This window comes from Bubalus kerabau, chromosome 16, assembly GCF_029407905.1.
Source record: "Bubalus kerabau isolate K-KA32 ecotype Philippines breed swamp buffalo chromosome 16, PCC_UOA_SB_1v2, whole genome shotgun sequence".
NCBI lineage: Eukaryota > Metazoa > Chordata > Mammalia > Artiodactyla > Bovidae > Bubalus > Bubalus kerabau.
The window spans coordinates 24,172,892-24,193,369 of NC_073639.1; the positions used below are offsets into that span (position 1 = coordinate 24,172,892).

The 20,478-nt window shown below is 38.1% G+C and overlaps 1 long non-coding RNA gene across 1 annotated transcript in view; it reads right to left on the minus strand.

Moving 5' to 3' along the window:
• Window positions 1-18,415: 18,415 nt before the first annotated feature.
• LOC129630429 (uncharacterized) overlaps window positions 18,416-20,478 on the minus strand; it is a 50,050-nt gene continuing 47,987 nt past the window's right edge. The window contains exon 3 of the long non-coding RNA XR_008703703.1: window positions 18,416-18,753. This is a non-coding gene — a long non-coding RNA (uncharacterized LOC129630429). The remainder of the gene's footprint in view (window positions 18,754-20,478) is intronic.

Below are 20,478 nucleotides of genomic sequence, written 5' to 3' on the forward strand. Positions count from 1 at the left end.
CCTATTTTGCAATAGGGTTAAATTGCATCCTGGTGGCTTTCAGAAGGTACTGTTCATCCTCAATTACCCAACAATAAGAAAAATAATAGAGTGTGTGTGACTGTGTAAGAGTGTATATATACATGTGCATGTGCGTAAATTGATTTTATCCTATGAAATCTGACTTATATGTAAAGCACCTGGAATGTTTTAAGGTTATTATTTTCTAGGCTTTACCTGTGTCTTTATAACTATTAATTCAATTTATACAACCAGGCATGATGTTGCTTCTATTCTCATCTTACATATGGCATTTTGCCTATGGCATAGCTGAGGCACTGAAAGGTTAACTAACATATATAAGGTCACAGAAGTAATAAGGCATAAAGTCAAACCCAGGCTTCTGGCTCCAGTGCCCATTCTCGTAATCACCAACCAGTTCTCTGATTGAGTGCTTTACTCTGAAAAGTGATATGATGAATTCCACTCCATTTTCTTCTTTTGTTACAGATTAAATTTAGGACCGAATGCTACTCTAAGAAACTGTTTGAATCTCAAAGTCGTTGGCTAGTTTTCGGAGTTCATTTCCAGGGTTTGGTGGACGATAAGTTTCTTTATAATGAGATCTTTAATACGTTTCACTTTACTTAGGTGATAGCTACAGGGAAATATTATGACCCTGTTTCCAAGACTGATGTTTCTATTTAGCTTCATAAATTGCTTGGTGTCAGCAGGACATAAATACAATCTGTATGTAGGTTCTGTGGAAGTCAATATCTTGAATAAATTTCCAACAGCCTTTTAGAAAATAATGGACTGCACGATTGACTTTTCTTTCCTATTTGTAGACAAGCACTGAAGGCAACGTCATTTACCAAACTTAGAGGTAAATAACCTCAGTCTTTCCATGCCACTTGAAAACTACAGTAAGAAATCTCAGTCCTCGGGAGATTCTCAAGCATTACGTAATCATTAAGTGTAATGAAAAAGCCAATGAGCCTCCAGTTTCCACTGGTGTTCTGTGCTAAGCAGTGGCTCTTCTAAATGGTCACCATAGTCTACAAGCCATCTGTAACCTCACCTCAGCAGGAAACACCTCCTACTTCTCAGATAAGACACTAAGGGTAACCTCTTTCCATTTTCTGCCTCTCTCAACTTCTTTGCTGGAGAAGGCAATGGCACCCCACTCCAGTACTCTTGCCTGGAAAATCCCATGGATGGAGGAGCCTGGTGGGCTGCAGTCCATGGGGTCTCTAAGAGTCGGACATGACTGAGCGACTTCCCTTTCACTTTTCACTTTCATGCATTGGAGAAGGAAATGGCAACCCACTCCAGTGTTCTTGCCTGGAGAATCCCAGGGATGGAGGAGCCTGGTGGGCTTCTGTCTATGGGGTCGCACAGAGTCGGACACGACTGAAGCGACTTAGCAGCAGCAGCAGCAACTTCTTTGCATACAAGGAACTTAGCACCTTCTCTGCTCATCAGGTGGTGGTGCTAGTGGTAAAGAACCCGCCTGCCAGTGCAGGAGACATAAGAGATGCAGGTTTGATCCCTGGGTTGGGAAAATCCTCTAAAAGAGAGCATGGCAACCCACTCCCATAGTTTTGCCTGGAGAATCCCATGGATAGAAGTGCCTGGTGGGCTACAAGTCTATAGGGTTGCAGAGTCAGACACGACTGAAGTGACTTAGCATCCACACACTGCTTATCAGTTTTACCTGTGGCCAGAACTCCCCTATGTATGAAAGATTCTGTTCCTTTCTTTTCTCTTATTACTTGCCTATCAAATGTCCCTCTATTTTGTCTTCACTTTCCTTTTCATTGATTCTTTTCCATTAGCACAGAAATATATTTATTTTACCTCAAAAAAAAAAAAAAAAAAAGCGCCTCTCTTGATACTGTAGGATCCTCTGTCTCTCTCTGCTTCCTTTCCATTTATGATTCTGGTAAGTGCGTCAACATTCTCTATTCTGGCTTCCTCTCTTTCCATTGCATTTTGGTCCCTCTGCAGTATGGATTTTCTCCTCTATTCTTCAAAGAAATGGCTCAGCATTCAGAGCTGCTTCAGTTTCAAAGATTTTTACATGTAAGCAATTCCACTGTTTGAATTCCTTCTTTACTTCATACACAAAATTTTATACTCTAAACACCCCCTGTTTTATTATTCTACTTCTATCCCATCACAGCACTCCTGGACTAAAATAATCAGTTTCATGTAGTGAATTAGTGACTTTCAAAAGTCAAGTCCACTTGGAACCATAGAATGTGACTTTATTTGGAAATAGAGTATGCAGATGCAATTATTAATAGCAAGACTCTCAGGATGAAATTATCCTGGATTTAAGGTAGCCTTTAAATTCAATGACTAGTGTTCTTACAGTAAGAGAAGAGAACACAAGTACTCACAGAGAAGTTCATATGAAGACAGAGGCAGAGTGATGCTCTATGAGACAAGGAAATGCCTGGGGACAATAGAAGCTAGCAGGAGGCAAAGAGGATTTTTCCTTAGAACCTTCAGAGGTAGCATGGTTCTACTGACAACTTGATTTCAGACTTCTAGCTTGGGAATGGAAGAGAAGAGGTTTCTCTCCTTTTAAGCCACTCAATTTGCCATACTTTCTTACAACAGCCCTAAGAACCTAATAAATTTCCTAAGTGGCATCCATGACTTCTAACTCCATGATTCTTTAGGGAATATTTTGATAAAAACTATAGAACTCCCAGAAAAGACACACAAGTGTACAATTCCAAATTTCTCATACAATTTCATAAGTTTTCAGAACTTCAAAGGTCTACCTATGGATCTATTATTCTTGCAGCCAATTAAGAACTATTTGCCTAGATATAGTGTCTAGAGTCAACTTACTACAATTCTGATTATACCATTCTCTAATTTAAAAACAGTACTATCTTTCCTGAACTACAAGGCTCCGTACAGTATAACTTTGCTCTTATGTGCTACATCTCCTTGCTAAAACATCTTCTTTTTTCACCCCTCCAAATAAACACCTACTTCAGAACATATATGGCTCTGTGCCCTTGCCCTTGCTGCATATGCTGCCTCAAACTCCCTTCCTTCTACCAGCTCCCAGCCTTCGAATGAATTCCTAGTCATTTTGACGTTTTCTATAACTTATCTCATCTGTGAATCAAATGGTCTCACTGCAAAGTACCGATTTTACAAAGTAATTAAAGTCTTGGACAGTGACATGTTTATGAAATACAACATGCTTTACTTAGAGTGTAAGAAACTTTTAATTATATTGTAATATTTTTAACTTTCTAGGTATAAATAGAAATTTATAAATGTTTATACATAAATGTTATCCAATTCTTTAACAAAAAATTATAATTATATTAATATAAAATGTAACACAATACTGAAATGTAACATAGTTCACTGAAAGATGAACTCCCAAGGTTGGTAGGTGCCCGATATACTACTAGAGATCAGTGGAGAAATAACTCCAGAAAGAATGAAGGGATGGAGCCAAAGCAAAAGCAACACCCAATTGTGGATGTGACTATGATGGAAGTAAAGTCCAGTGCTGTAAAGAGCAATACTGCATAGGAACCTGGAATGTCAGGTCCACAAATCAAGTCAAATTGGAAGTGGTCAAACAGGAGATGGCAAGATGAATGTTGACATTTTAGGAATCAGTGAACTAAAATGTACTGGAATGGGTGAATTTAACTCAGATGACTATTATGTCTACTACTGTGGGCAAGAATCCCTTCAAAGAAAAGGAGTAGCCATCGTAGTCAATGAAAGAGTCCAAAAAATGTACTTGGAGGCAATCTCAAAAAATGACACAATGATCTCTGTTCATTTCCAAGGCAAACCATTCAATATCACAGTAATCCAGGTCTATGCCCCAACCAGTAATGCTGAAGAAGCTGAAGCTGAATGGTTCTATGAAGACCGACAAGACCTTCTAGAACTAACACCCCAAAAAGATGTCATTTTCATTATAGGGGGTGGAATGCAAAAGTAGGGAGTCAAGAAATACCTGGAGTAACAGGCAAACTTGGTCTTGGAGTAAAGAATGAAGCAGGGCAAAGGGTAAAAGAGTTTTGCCAACAGAATGCACTGGTCATAGCAAACACCCTCTTCAACTACACAAGAAAAGAATCTACATGTGGACATCACCAGATGCTAAATACCAAAATCAGATTGATTATATTCTTTGCAGTCAAAGATGGAGAATTTCCATACAGTCAGCATAAATAAGACAGGGAGCTGACTGTGGCACAGACCATGAACTCCATATTGACAAATTCAGACTGAAATTGACGAAAGCAGGGAAAACCACTGGACCATTTAAGTATGACCTAAAACAAATCCGTTACGAATATACAGTGCAAGTGAAAAATAGATTCAAGGGATTAGATCTGATAGAGTGCCTGAAGAACTATGGACGGAGGTTAGTGACTTTGTACAGGAGGCAGGGATCAAGATCATCCCCAAGGAAAAGAAATGCAAAAAATGCAAAATGATTGTCTGAGGAGGCCTTACAAATAGCTCTGAATAGAAGAGAAACTAAAGGCAAAGGATAAAAGGAAAGATATACCCATTTGAATTCAGAGTTCCAAAGAATAGCAAGGAGAGATAAGAAAGCCTTCCTCAGTGATCAATACAAGGAAAGAGAGGGAAAAAAATAGAATGGGAAAGTCTAGAGATATCCTCAAGAAAATTACATATACCAAGGGAACATTTCATGCAAGATGGGCTCAAAAAGGACAGAAATAGTATGGACCTAACAGAAGCAGAAGATGTTAAGACAAGGTGGCAAAAATATACAGATCAGATCAGTCACTCAGTCGTGTCCAACTCTTTGCGATCCCATGAATCGCAGCACACCAGGCCTCCCTGTCCATCATCAACTCCCAGAGTTCCACTCAGACTCACGTCCATCGAGTTGGTGATGCCATCCAGCCATCTCATCCTCTGTCATCCCCTTCTCCTCTTGCCCCCAATCCCTCCCAGCATCAGAGTCTTTTCCAATGTGTCAACTCTTCTCATAAGGTGGCCAAAGTACTGGAGTTTCAGCTTTCACCTCATTCCTTCCAAAGAAATCCCAGGGTTGATCTTCAGAATGGACTGGTTGGATCTCCTTGCAGTCCAAGGGCTCAAGAGTCTTCTCCAACACCACAGTTCAAAAGCATCAATTCTTCGGCGCTCAGCCTTCTTAACAGTCCAACGCTCACATCCATATATGACCACAGGAAAAACCATAGCCTTGACTAGACGAACCTTTGTTGGCAGAGTAATGTCTCTGCTTTTGAATATGCTATCTAGGTTGGTCATAACTTTCCTTGCGAGGAGTAAGCATCTTTTAATTTCATGGCTGCAGTCACCATCTGCAGTGATTTTGGAGCCCAGAAAAATAAAGTCTGACACTGTTTCCACTGTTTCCCCATCTATTTCCCATGAAGTGATGGGACCAGATGCCATGATCTTCGTTTTCTGAATGTTGAGCTTTAAGCCAACTTGTTCGCTCTCCACTTTCACTTTCATCAAGAGGCTTTTGAGTTCCTCTTCACTTTCTGCCATAAGGGTGGTGTCATCTGCATATCTGAGGTTATTGATACTTCTCCTGGCAATCTTGATTCCAGCTTGTGCTTCTTACACACCAGCGTTTCTCATGATGTATTCTGCATATAACTTAAATAAGCAGGGTGACAATATACAGCCTTGACGTACTCCTTTTCCTATTTTGAACCAGCCTGTTGTTCCATGTCCAGTTCTAACTGTTGCTTCCTGACCTGCATACAGATTTCTCAAGAGGCAGGTCAGGTGGTCTGCTATTCCCATCTCTTTCAGAATTTTCCACAGTTGATTGTGATCCATGCAGTTAAAGGCTTTGGCATAGTCAATAAAGCAGAAATAGATGTTTTTCTGGAACTCTCTTGCTTTTTGATGATCCAGCGGATGTTGGCAATTTGGTCTCTGGTTCCTCTGCCTTTTCTAAAACCAGCTTGAACATCTGGAAGTTCATGGTTCACATATTGTTGAAGCCTGGCTTGGAGAATTTTGAGCATTCTTTTGCCAGCATGTGAGATGAGTGCAATTATGTGGTAGTTTGAGCATTCTTTGGCATTGCCTTTCTTTGGGATTGGAGTGAAAACTGACCTTTTCCAGTCCTGTGGCCACTGCTGAGTTTTCAAAATTTGCTGGTATATTGAGTACATACTAAGTATGTCAGAGAAAGACAAATATCATACAATATTACTTATAGGAAGAATCTTTAAAAAAAATGATTCAGATAAACTTATCTGCAAAACAGAAACAGACTCACAGACTAACAGATGAATTTATTATGGTTACAGGGGGAAGGATCAGGGGAGGGATAGATTGACTAGATAGAGATTGACATGTACATACTAACATATTTAAAATAGATAATCTAAAAGAACCTACTGCATCACACAGGGAAATCTGTTCAATATTTGTAATAATCTAAATGGAAAAAATCTGAAAAAAATTTATATATGTATATCTGAATCACTTTGCTGTATACCTGAAATTAACACAACATTGTTAATTAACTATGCTCCAATATAAAATAAACATTTAAAACAATCACAACTAGGAAGCTTTATTTCCCTTTCTAACGCCATTATGTCTTTCCTTGCATAGCACAAATACCAGCTCTCAAGAACACTTAGGGCTTCCCTGGTGACTCAGCTGGTAAAGAATCTGCCTGCAATGTGGGAGACCTGGGTCTGATATCTGGGTTGGGAAGATCCCCTGGAGAAGGGAAAGGCTACTCACTTCAGTATTCTGGCTTGAAGAATTCCATGGGGTCACAAAGAGTTGGATATGACTGAGCAACTTTCAAGGACACATAAATGCGTCTTTAATCCTCATATTACACAAAGCAGTAGAAGAATAACAGTAATACAACATACAAATATGGTTGTGAAAACATTACATTCTTTGTGTGTATTGTCTCCCCATTCTTCCCTATATTTTAATAGCTTTATTATCACTATCATCAGAGCACATAACTAACTGCATACTATACTCACTATAGAGCACCAGTTCCTGTGTTGATGTATCTCCTGTCATTCTGGTTATCAGACCAGGTATCTTTGGTTATCTAAGTGCATTTTCCAGCCAACACTGAGGAAATATTCAGGAATAAAACCCCCATTCCCATCCTTCATGTTAATAATTCTTCTGTGTCCTTTATACTTGAAGCCAGTTTTGCTGGATATAAAACTCTTGGTTCACACTTTATCTTTGGTTTTAGTGTTTCTCATTTTCCTCTGGCATAAAGCATTGTTGTCAAAAAGTCTGATGAAAAATTGTGTAAACTGTCTGATGTCTGAAGCATTTTCTTTTTCTGCAAGACCAATAATTGAATATCTTAATGTTGTTACACAGTGTATTCCATCCACATGTAAATTAAAATATTTTATTTCAGGAAAGTTTTTATTTCTGGAAAGTTTACTGAATCAAGGTTTTAGTAACCGGCTTGTTGTATTTTTCTTTTCTACTCAGGGGTCCTGTTGTCCCTGAGTAGAGTATTGGTGAGCTTTTACTATCATTTTCTTAGTATCTTTTGATCTGTTTTTTGAGGTCATCTATAATGTATGCTTTCCTTGTCTTCAGAGAATTTATTACAGTTGACCGTTGAAAAACTCAGGGGTTAATCCACTTACATAGTTGGTCCCACAGTATCTGCAGTTTCTCCACATCTGCAGATTCAGTCAACCACAGACAAAGTCATTCTGCAGTATTTATTACTGAAAAATATTCATGTATAACTGGACCTAGGTAGTTCATATCCACATTTTTCAAGAACAACTGTACCATCTTTTTTCTTATTGTCATTTTGTATGAGATTTAACCCAGTGTTTTCCTGTTTCCCATTTTTATTGAAAAGTTGTTTTCCTAGACTTTTGAAATGAGAATGCATTCTAACCTCACAGAACTTCTTGTTTTCCCTTTCTCTCTCCCACCTTTTTACTGGGTATGATATAAAAACATATAAAAGCCTGTTTTCTATACCTGCATTGCTCTACTCCCTTCCAAATCTTTGGTAAAACCTTTGTTTTACTCCATTTCTGATATTCTGCCTTGTTATATTTTCATTTCATCTACAGCATTCTTCCTTTCTTGGAAAGGTATCCTGATAAATGTTTTTGAGGTTCATAGGAACCCAAGTGTTTCAGGCTCTGTGTTCCTTCTTACCATTAGTCTTTTACACTCACCTGCTATTAGATGCACCCTGACCCCCACCTTATGCTACTTTCAGCCCTGTGTGCTTTCCACAAAGTTGATGTTCTATTTTCAGATGCATCTGATGCTACAGTGTTGATTCCTTCTTTTTCCTTTCACAGAGATGCTGATACAATATAGGCGTTTCCATCCACCTAAGATTTTGTGCCCATAAGAATACCATGCCACTCAATTTTTTGGGTAAATGCTGTCCATGTTATCTTTACTAAGGTATTTAATTGTTTTTTGTCCCATTTATACTCGTATTAATATATTACTTCCCTATTGTTGCAATAACAAACAACAACAAGTTCAATGGCTTCAAACAATATAAATATACTGTGTTTGAGTTCTGAAAAGTCAGCAGTCAAAAATCAGTCCTGTTGTGTTAAAACCAAGGTGTCAGCAGGTCAATGGCAGAATCCACTTCCTTGCTTTTTCCAACTGACAGAGACTATCTGCATTCCTTGGCACAGGGTCACCATATGTATCTTCAAAGTCATCTGTGTACCACCTTCATATCTTATTTTGAGTGTGACACTCCTGTTTGTCTACTGCCTTTGTGATTACATTACACCCCTGGACAATCCAGGATAATCTTCAATCTCAGCATCCTTAATCATATCCACAAAAATCCCTTCTGCCTTATAAAGCAAGGCAGAACATAGGTATCTTTAGAACATAGGTATCTTTGAGGAAGCCATTATTATTTTACCTACTCAGATAATAGTCCGTGAGATTTCTTTTTAAATGCTGACACTGTCTTCCCAGAATCCTCTCCTGAATGATCATATGGTGGTGGTGGTTTAGTCACTAAGTCGTGTCCAACTTTTGTGACCCCAATTACCATACATAGCCTGTCAGGCTCCTCTGTCCATGGGATTCTCCAGGCAAGAATACTGGAGTGGGTTGCCATTTCCTTCTCCAGGGGATCTTCCTGACCCAGGAATTGAACCTGGGTCTCCTGCATTGCACGCAGATTCTTTACAGACTGCGCTACAAGGGAAGATCCAAACTATCATATATATTGCTCACGATAACTATCGCTGTTAGCCTGAAAAATTGAAAGAAGATAACTTAAAATATTAAAACTCTATCATGTCTCCCACAAACAAAAATCTCTGACTATGTGTTACTTTATACGTTATGCCAGAAAACATTTTAAACAAATAAGAGATGCTAGATATCCTTGACATGTGCATGTGCGTGTGTGTTTATAAATCTTTGACTATAACCTAGTAAGGAAGAATGGTTAAAGCTTGCAAATCATTAAATCATGACAATAAAAAATCATTATTTCGTCTGCATGTGGGTTATAAACAAGTAGTAACAGAAAAGTCATGCCTCTTGCATCTGGTCTGAATTAAAGCTCTTCTGAAGAAGGATGTGGAAGTCTTTCAGGCTTGCACATTCTTTAATTTCTTTTATTAAGGCCTGCACAAAGTCAATGTAGCTAGAAGGCAATACACAGGCTTCCAGAAACTACAAAGTGTAACAGCTGGTTCCAATTACCCTCACTACAGTGTGACCATATGCACAAATGTTCAGCTTTCTGTTTAAGTTCATGAATTAAAAAAAAAAAAAAGAATGTCTTAAAAAATTTGAGAAATGCTGTGGTCTGTGCATACATTTGTTTCTGCTAAGTTTTAACCTCTTAGTTATGGTCAAATGTATGGATAAAACCTTTCAAGTAAGACAAAGAGCCTCAGCTGGCAGAACAGAACTCTTTAACTTTGTTAATACAATGCAATTGTTTTTTAAAAGTTCATTTCCTAAAGCAAACATGTTTCAAGAAACATGGCCTCTTAAAATAATCATTTAACAACTAAATCAAGCAACACTATATTATGCATATAGGCAGTATGTAAATCAACTTTACTTGAATAAAATTTTTAATTAAAGTAAAAAGATAAAAAATAGAGTTTAAAATGTAATTTTTTTTTTTTTTTTTTTTTAAGCAGATAGGCAGTAAGTAACTTTTATGTCAGTTGAGTAAGACTAATGTGATTTGGCATTTCTGACTCCGGTGACCTTTATGAAATCATAGGTTTTCTTTTAAATACATCATATTGAACTAGAGATAAAAAAGACAGATGCTGAATTGACCTTTCTAATAGCGATTTCAGGTTGAAAATCACACCTTTTCATATTCTTTACTTGACATTCCAATCAGGTTTTTAATACTACAGCTGTCTCAGTTAATTTAAATTCTTAACTCTTTACTTGAATCAATATGCTTAAGTTCCACTTACATTACCTGCAGGAATGAGTAAAATGTAGCTAGCTCTGTTAAAAAAGCCCTTCACTAGCATTGAAACTTATTATCTAATAGGTATCTTAATAAAATATGCCTTATTTTTCTTAAGTGGGAAAATAGCAACTGGTTCAGTTGTAGAATATGCATCAATTCTTTAAGTTAGTTGACAAAATGATAACAAAATGCGTTTTCTGATTAACTGCCATTACAGACTAGTAGAGGAGAAGTATGTGCTACATTGGGAAAAGAACATCTCCCAAATTTAAAAAACAAAGCTATGAGAATAAAAACAGAGTATGTTTATATTGGTTAGGAATCCTACACTCCCCCTGTTTTATAAGTATTTACCATTTAAACAAATGTGTTTTTCTAAAACAAGTATGTTAAGTAGGTATCTGAGGGCATAAGTTTGTAGCTGCAATTATATTTTATAAAATAGTAATAGATGGATACTGTTTAAAGTGTCCCCAATGTTAATTATGATTTATTAGTTTGCACAGTCTGAAAAGGGAGAAATGTTAATAATCAGTCCTTCTTTTCAGACATATTTTAGTTACTATTAATTTGGAGGCCAAGAAGTGAAAACAAATTACTGGAAGGCAAATGGATTCCCATTTGTATGGTTTGGGCTTTTTCCATTTACACAGCTTCAATCAGCAAACAGAACATATTAACATGCTTAATTTGTATGAAACTTTGTTAAACTGGATTAAGTCTATTTATCAAAAGTCCCACTATCTCCGTTTTCTTAGAACATTTCACTGACCTTTCACTGTTGAGAGAAAATAAAATTTGTTCAAATGGCACTAACTTATTCTAGGAATTCTAAAGCATTTCAACCATCTAGTTGCAATATGTTGTAGAATTCAGACGGAACATACTTCTCCAAATTATATAATATTTAGAGTACTAACTCATTTTGAAGTATTAGATAATGCTATTCACAAGGCTGGAAATGTTTTCTCCATATTTCTATGATACATATAATTTTTTGTTTAATTTTCACAACTAAAGGACAATGTTACTTAAAATAAATTTCACATTGTAGGTTATTAACTGTCACTTAATCTCTTTGAACTTTAAGCTGTTCTAAGTCTAAACAGTAACTACGATGGTAACAATAACCCTGTGTACGAGACAGCAAAAGAGACACTGATGTATAGATCAGTCTCATGGACTCTGCGGGAGAGGGAGAGGCTGGGGAGATTTGGGAGAATGGCATTGAAACATGTATAATATCATGTATGAAACAAGTCGCCAGTCCAGATTCGATGCACGATACTGGATGCTTGGGACTGGTGCACTGGGATGACCCAGAGGGATGGAATGGGGAGGGAGGAGGGAGGAGGGTTCAGGATGGGGAACACATGTATACCTGTGGCGGATTCATTTTGAAATTTGGCAAAACTAATACAATATTGTAAAGTTTAAAAATAAAATAAAATTAAAAAAAAATAAAAATAAATAAAAATAAAAAATAAACAGTAACTACGATTCCTCCAACTATGTGATTCTATGATCTGTAAAACTCAACATAACTCTGAAAACTGAAAAGTCTCTTCAATCATCAACTGAATCTTTCATCATGTAATAGAAGTGTGAACATTAATGATCTATTTAAAATTCTTTGTCAGAAATATTTCAGGCTGACAGAAAAACACCCAGTATTTCATTTTGGTATATTTCAGTAATAGATGATGACTAAACTTCAACTCATGTGTCAACCACAATATTTAATATTCTTCTGGGAAGATTATTTCAAATTATAAATCAAGATCCAAATAAACAACAGTGCTTCACTTGAAAATCATAAATAATTGCCAAATACCAATGAATGGCTTATTATACAGATGTCAAATACTGATAGATGGAGAGACTTGCACATTTGTTATTGCTGTTTTCGAATCTGTTCATGCTTAGAAGTCTCTCAATGTGATCAATAAGCATCTTAATAGGGTAGCCAAGATCTTCAGGAAAAATACTATTTTTCTTTTTTACCATCACTACTTTCTTCTACATTCCTTGGGATAAAGTTTTCTATTTCTCATTTGTGGTATGCTTCAAATAGAAAGTTAAGCTACTTACATCCTAAAAAGAGAAAAGAAAAACTGGCTGGAATAGCTGTTTTAAGTTTGGGGTGCATGGGAGAATGGCATTGCCTGCACTTTGTCCATTCCCCTGATCATTAAGGCAAGGCCCCATTTAAATTGACTAGAACATTTTCAGTTGCTCCACAACTCTGTACTATCACTGCATTTCAGTTTTGTTCAGTTCAGTCGCTCAGTCGTGTCTCTTTGCAACCCCCATGAATCGCAGCACGCCAGGCCTCCCTGTCCATCACCAACTCCCGGAGTTCACTCAGACTCATGTCCATCGAGTCAGTGATGCCATCCAGCCATCTCATCCTCTGTCATCCCCTTCTCCTCCTGCCCCCAATCCCTCCCAGCATCAGAGTCTTTTCCACTGAGTCAACTCTTCGCATGAGGTGGCCAAAGGACTGGAGTTTCAGCTTTTGCATCATTCCTTCCAAAGAAATCCCAGGGCTGATCTCCTTCAGAATGGACTGGTTGGATCTCCTTCCAGTCCAAGGGACTCTCAAGAGTCTTCTCCAACACCACAGTTCAAAAGCACCAATTCTTCGGCGCTCAGCCTTCTTCACAGTCCAACTCTCACATCCATACATGACCACAGGAAAAACCATAGCCTTGACTAGACAGACTTTTGTTGGCAAAGTAATGTCTCTGCTTTTGAATATGCTATCTAGGTTGGTCATAACTTTCCTTCCAAGGAGTAAGCGTCTTTTAATTTCATGGCTGCATGGATCACAGCAAATTGTGGGAAATTCTCGGTGAAAGTGTTAGTTGTTCAGTCATGTCTGACTCTTTGCAAACCCATGGACCTGCACGGCTCCTCTGTCTTTGGAATTCTCCAGGGAAGAATACTGGAATGGGTCACCATTCCCTTTTCCAGGGGATCTTCCCAACCCAGGGATCAAGCCCAGGTCTCCTGCATTGCAAGCAGATTCTTTACTGTCTGAGCTACCAGATGACAGCTTACAGTGAAAAGTGTCAGATTCATGATCTCTGAAGAGGAAGAATTAGCTTCGGGACTAGGGACCAGGCTTGATCACTCAAGAGTTTTTGTCTAGCAGAGTTTTATTAAAGTACGAAAGGGGACAGAGAAATCTTCTGACATAGACTTCAGAAGGGGGACGAAGAGAGCCCTGTCACTAGTCTTATAAGGAAGCTATATACATAACTTTTTCAATTGGTTACTATAGTAAATCAAAAGAATGTCTCAAGTTGTTAAGGTCTTACCAGGTCTTACCACTCCCACTATTTGCCTTTTAAAATAATGGGATTAGAACTAACAATAGAAGGATCTTACCTGACCCTCTCCCATTATATTCATTTTAAAATGACAGGATTAGTCAGAAAGTTCTCAAGGAGAAATAGGTCCTCAAGCTGGATACATTGTTGTTATATAATCATTGCTACAGGGTTTAAGGGAAAACATATCCTTGAGCAAGATGAGTAGTTTCCTTGTGCAATCTGGGCTGAAAGAAAAAAACGTTCCTTCTTTTCTCCTCCTGGAGAACTCCAGACCACTAGGAAAACCTGCCTAGGTATTGACTCTCTCACAGCAAAGCCTGGAACATTCTTAAAGTGATTGGAATACCAGACCGCCTTACCTATCTCCTGAGAAACCTGTATGCAGGACAAGAAGCAATCATTAAACCGGACATGGAACAATAGACCGGTTCAAAATTGGGAAAGGAGTAAGTCAAGGCTGTATATTCTCATCCTTCTTATTTAACTTTTATACAGACTACATCACGTGAAATGCTGGGCTAGATGAATCACAAGCTGAAATCAAGATGGCCAGGAGAAATATTAACAATCTCAGATATGCAGATAATACCACCCTTATGACAGAAAGTGAAGAGGAAGTAAAGAGACACCTAATGAAGGTGAAAGAGGAGAGTGAAAAAGCTGGCTTAAAACTCAGCATTCAAAAAACTAAGATCATGACATCCAGTCCCATCACTTCATGGCAAATAGATGTAGAAAAAGTGCAAACCGAGATTTTATTTTCTTGGGCTCCAAAATCACTGCAGATGGTGAGTGCAGCCATGAAAATAAAAGACACTTGCTCCTTGGAAGAAAAGCTATGACAAAACTAGCATCATATTATAAGGCAGAGATATCACTTTGCTGATAAAAGTCCATATAGTCAAAGCAATGATTTTTCCAGTAGTCACGTGCAGATTTGAGAGTTGGACCATAAAGAAGGCTGAAGGCCAAAGAATTGATGCTTTTGAACTGTGATGCTGGAGAAGACTCTTGAGAGCCCCTTGGACTGCAAGGAGATCAAACCAGTTGAGATCTTCCAACTTTAAGTATTCATTGGAAGGACTGATGCTAAAGCTGAAGCTACAATACTTTGGCCACCTAATGAAAACAACCAGCTTATTGGAAAAGACCTTGATGCCTGGAATGTGGGAGACCTGGGTTTGATCCCTGGGTTGGGAAGATCCCCTGGAGGAGGAAATGGCAACCCACTCCAGTACTCTTGCCTGGAGAATCCCATGGAGGGAGGAGCCTGGAAGGCTACAGTCCATGGGGTCGCAAAGAGTCGGACACGACTGAGCAACTTCACTTTCACTTTGATGCTGGGAAAGATTGAAAGCAAAAGGAGAAGGGGGTGGCAGAGAATGAGATGGTTGGATGGCATCACCCACTCAATAAACATGAGTTTGAGCAAACACTGGGAGATAGTGAAGTATAGGGAAGCCTGGTGAGCTGCCATCCATGGGGTCACAGTCAGATACAACTTAGTATCTGGGTGCACACTAACGAAATGGACCAGAATTTAGGTCAATAAATTATTTATTCAAGACGAGATGATTTGGGATGGTGGAAGAAATATAGCTAGTCAGGCTTCACAGTGAGATTCTCAGAGTTATTACTGGCAGTCTGTGAGCTTTCTTAGAAAGCAAGAGGAAGGACAGTCTGGTGCCTGAACTTCCACAGGGAATTTTTTTTCCCAGTCTACCTCCAAAAGTATGTATCTGAGTCTATTTTGTGCTGTATTCACAGTCCTGTTTTCCTTTTCACATTGGGAAATACACATTCTCTGCAGACTGCTTATTGGAGGAAAGAGGCCTTTGGGGTGTACCTAAAATGATTATGTATATAGAGAGGAAATACGGAGGTTTGAAAGTACAGAGGAAGAAATTAGAATAGATTCTCATACTAATATTTAGTATTAACAATCCCCAGTATACAAAAGTTGACTGTGATATTATTAGGCTTCTACAACAGTTGGTTTTCTGCAACTCTGAGCTCTATTAAGTATTTGGGAGCAGAATCAATAACTACATTTAAAATTTTCCCTACTGCAAAAAAAAAAAACAAAAACCTTTATCATTCTAGGAAGTTTCTTTCCTCAGGTCAATTCCCTGCAAAAAATATCCACAGCAGCATAACTTTCAAAGGAATTTTTCCTCAGAAGAAAAAATTCATTAATAGAAATTAATTTGCCCTGAGTCAATCCCAGGATAAACTGTTACTTTTCAGTATATAAAAACGTGCTTTAACTCGACCTAGGAATTTGAGGGTTGGCAGGATCTCTTCTTAACCAAGGCCCTGCAGGCCTGGGGTTATCTCGGTAATTAAGATACTTCTGAGGAAAAAGAAGAGAAGTGATAATTAAGTTTCTATTGAGAGTAACAGCAGAATTAAAAGCACTTTAGCTGACATAAGCCACAGCAAACTTGATACAAGAGTTTTCCTCCAAAGACAAATCTGCGACCCAGTCTCTTAAAATGGGTTAGACAAGTAGATTACAGGTACACCTGTTCATTTGAAGAGACTGTTCTTTTCTGTTCATTCCAGTGAAACAGTATTGAGATGGGAAAGTGCAAATGCAATCTGTTCAACATCTGTGCTTAAGAACTGTTGATTTTATAAATAGAGATATTTCCTTTCACCTGGACTCAGTAGCCAGAGTCAAAAAGCTTGATTCAGTAACTAAGCAATGGCTTAAAATAAATATCTGTGATCTTTGCTTTCTCCTTTTAAAATATATTCCTATTTTTTTTTCCTTCTTCCTCCTCTTAGTCCTCCTTCTTCTTCCTGCACTGCTGTGGTTACCCCTTGCCCCTCCCTTCCCCTGTCCCTCCAAGGATGTCAAAGGAGAAATAGATCTGAGGGAAATTAGACAATAGCATCATTTCCAGTAGTCATGTATGGATGGAGAGTTGGACAATAAAAAAAGGTCAAAGCATTGATGCTTTTGCACTGTAGTGTTGCAGAACACTCATGAGAATCCCTTGGACTGCAAGGAGATCCAACCAGTCCACCCTAAAGGAGATCAACCTGGAATATTCACTGGAAGGACTGCTGCTGAAGCTGAAACTCCAATATTTTGGCCACGTGATGCAAAGAGCTGACTCATTAGAAAAGACCCTGATGTGGGAAAGATTGAAGGCAGGAGGAAAAGGGGGCAACAGAGGACAAGATGGTTGGATGACATCTCTGATTCAATGGACACAAGTTTGAGCAAGCTCTGGGAGATGGTGAAGGACAGGGAAAGTTGGCATGCTGCAGTCTCAAAGAGTCAGACATGACTGAGCGACTGAACAACAACAATCATCATTTCTCGTTTCTGTGGTCCCAAGCGTTCCTTGGCTAATGGCAGCTTAACTCTAATCTTTACCATCATGTTCTTATGCCCACTGTGTGTTATTCTGCTATTTGTCTTACAAGGGTAACAATAAGTACTCATCCTAAATCCAGGATGATGTCATCTTGAAATCCTTAACTTAAATGGGATCTGCAAAGATCCTATTTCCAAATAAGGTCACGTTCACAGATACTGGGGTGTTAGGACTTGGACATATTTTCTTTCCCATGTCAGTGGGGAGACACACAATTCAACACAAAACAGAGTAACAACAAAATACTAAAAGATAAAGCTTTTCTAAATGCTATATGCTATATTGCTAGTTTTTATTTCTCCCTGTGAGAGTTCTCATATCTCAAACATCAGTAGCTACATTAAACAGAACCTGCTCGAGAAAAGCACTTTGTATACACTTCACTGGCAGGTTCAAGGAGGAAAAAATATGGACAGAGCAGAGAAACAAAACCCCCAAAGCTTAGATGTTCTTCTTATCCATTGATACAGAAAATATACACTGATACATTCTTAGCAATCTCAGAAATCAAATATACATGGGTACATTTTCAGAAATAAACACTGATTGATGGATATTTATACTTTATATATTCCCACATTAATCTGCAAAGAATTTGAAAGATCTTACAAAAATAAAGTCACACAATAAGCTCAGGGGAAGAAAATTAAAATAAAAATCAGAACATGGGATGTTTGAATATAATTAGAAAATCAATAAAGGGGAAAAATAGTGTGCTGATGATACATGTGTTTGGTCTTATTTATGACCATAAATACCATATGCTTAGATTTGAATACTGAATTAGCACTCGGGTTTCTATCAGTGAAAAGAGAGAAGCAGCATAATTGATTATCAAACTTCTCAATATAGAGAAGAAAATACTATTCTCTCCTATCATATAGTTTTATGTGATTAAGTAGAATATAGAGAGGCACAGAATAAATTTTTCAGACTTTTTTTCCATAGAAAAAGAAAAATAATTTATTACAAAAGATGGCAGAAATAAGAAATTCATCCTGGAAATGCATTTTGGTATAATCTGTTGGGATGGATCTTCCCTATGAACTTGCCCTCATATTGACTGTCCCCTCCTTCCAGAGTCTCATTGTCTTATAACAGTTCTCAAACACTTCTCTGATTCCCAAGTTGTAAGGAGACAGGAGCCATCTTCACATCCACAGGTTCCAGGGAGAAAGTGATGTATTTCTCAGAACCGCACTTCTTTTTTTTTTTTTTTTTTTTTTTTAATCTCAGAGGAGTACATAAACATTTCATGGAGTCAGAACAGTTTAGGCTGAATAGGCACATAACTCAAAAGTATAAAAAAGTGGCAGGAAAAAAAATACCACATTGTAGAATAATGTTCAAAGGTGGCGTAATCATTTAAGGCAGCTGGTAGCCAAAAAGGTGAGTCAAAGAAGGTGGTCTGGCTATGGAGACAATTTTGCACCTAGAGGAATTTTCTTTATCACCTCAATCACTGGGCACTGGAGAGAATATCTTGTGTCTGAAGGCCAACGATGCTTGTGGTACCAGATAGTTTCATTGTTCAACTGTGGTCCAAAGAGAGGCTTGAGTAGGGCCAGAACTGAAATCAGTCAAAAGAGATAACAGCAAACCGGTCACCAATACTGTAAAACTAATGATCTGATGGGGATCTTTAGGAATGAACCAGGAAGGTTCAGAACATACTCCTCTCAGTGACAGTTCCATGAGGCCCTGATTCACCAGGAGAGGCCAGCCTCTGTCCCACTGCCTTGCTCTGGTGAATTTTTCAAAAATCTAAAAGTGAAAACAGTTATAGTAATAACATGCCAGGCGTTTCCAACCTACGTTTATAAAGGCAAAGGGGCAGTGTTAAAATCCAATTAAGAGAAGAAAGTGACTCTAAACAGAACTAAGGTAATGTTGTCAGGCTTAATCCAATTTGATTGAATCATCTAGAGGAGAATGTGACTTTGTATCTTTCCAACTCCTTCATAAACAGGCTTCTTATCTTTTTGGCCTTTGGAAGGTATTGTCTTGAGACACTAGTACTCTCCAATGAAGGCAGTAAGGTCTACTAGTGTATTAGCTTCTTTCTGCTGCTGTAACAAAGTACCACAAATTCAGATTTATTATTTAACAAATTTTTTAGGTGGTAGGTTGTAGTGGGTGTGGGTATCTCATTGTTTCAGAAGTCAGGTGGGCTAGGCTAAGACCTCTGCTTAGTCTTACAAGGTAGAGATCTAGGGGTCAGCAGGGCTATGGCCCCTCCTGGGGGCTCTGGGTGAGAATCCATTTCCTGGTTTTTTCAGGGAAGCAGCACAATTCAGTTTCATGCAGCTGTGGGATTACCTGTCACTATGGTTTGTTCTCTACTTCTGGAAGCCACTGCCTGTTCCTTGACTCAGGCCTTTTTCGTTTTTAAGAATGGTCCTTCTCTGCCTCTATTCTCTGTCTTGTCTGCTTATAAAGGCACATGCGACTACATCGGCCACAACTGATTGCCCAGGATAATCTTCTTAAAGCCAGCTGGTTAGCAACTTTAATTCCATATGCAAAGTCCCCTTGATCACATAAGGAAACATTCACAGGTATTGCACAAGGGGATGAAGACCACAGGGACCAAAATTCTGCCTACCACACTAATCTTATATACTTGGCTTAATGATAGAGCTTATGCTCTAGGAATCAGGTGTGTAGAAGATGAGCTTGTAAACTTTCATGGAAAACTGAAAAATTTAAGCTGGTCTCCTTCAAAAGTCTGTGACAAACAGAATAGCAAAAAGCAAAGCCAAAATTTCTCTTTTAAGACTTTATCTTTCTTCCTCTTTTTTTCCTTTCTTTCTCCCCCCCCCCCCTTTTTTTTTTTGGTCTAAAGCAACATGTGACTCATCACTTGAGTTCCTTAAATTTTACTCAGTGGAACATGACTAATACGAGTTTAGCTTGGAAATTTTTTAATGTCATGTTATTAGTCAACCACAATAACCCTAAGAAAGCACTAATGATGCTTTTTAAAATAGTCACTTTGAGAAACATGGCTTTCCACACTCCCATCAAACTGAATTAGCTACAATATGACTGATAATCTGCTCTTTATAAGTTTGAGATCAACTGAACTTTGGTAAATAGTTGTTAAAAGTTGATATGTAAACTTCAGAATAATCAACATTTAATCAGTATTAAGCTAATGTTTTTGAGAGCATCCATTATTTCATACTGGCTTTTTACTAAGTCATTAAATTGTTCAGTATTGTTTGCAAATATTTTAATGACCATGTAAATCCCTCCAATGATATTATATTACTTTCTTATCCAGTCCTTTATT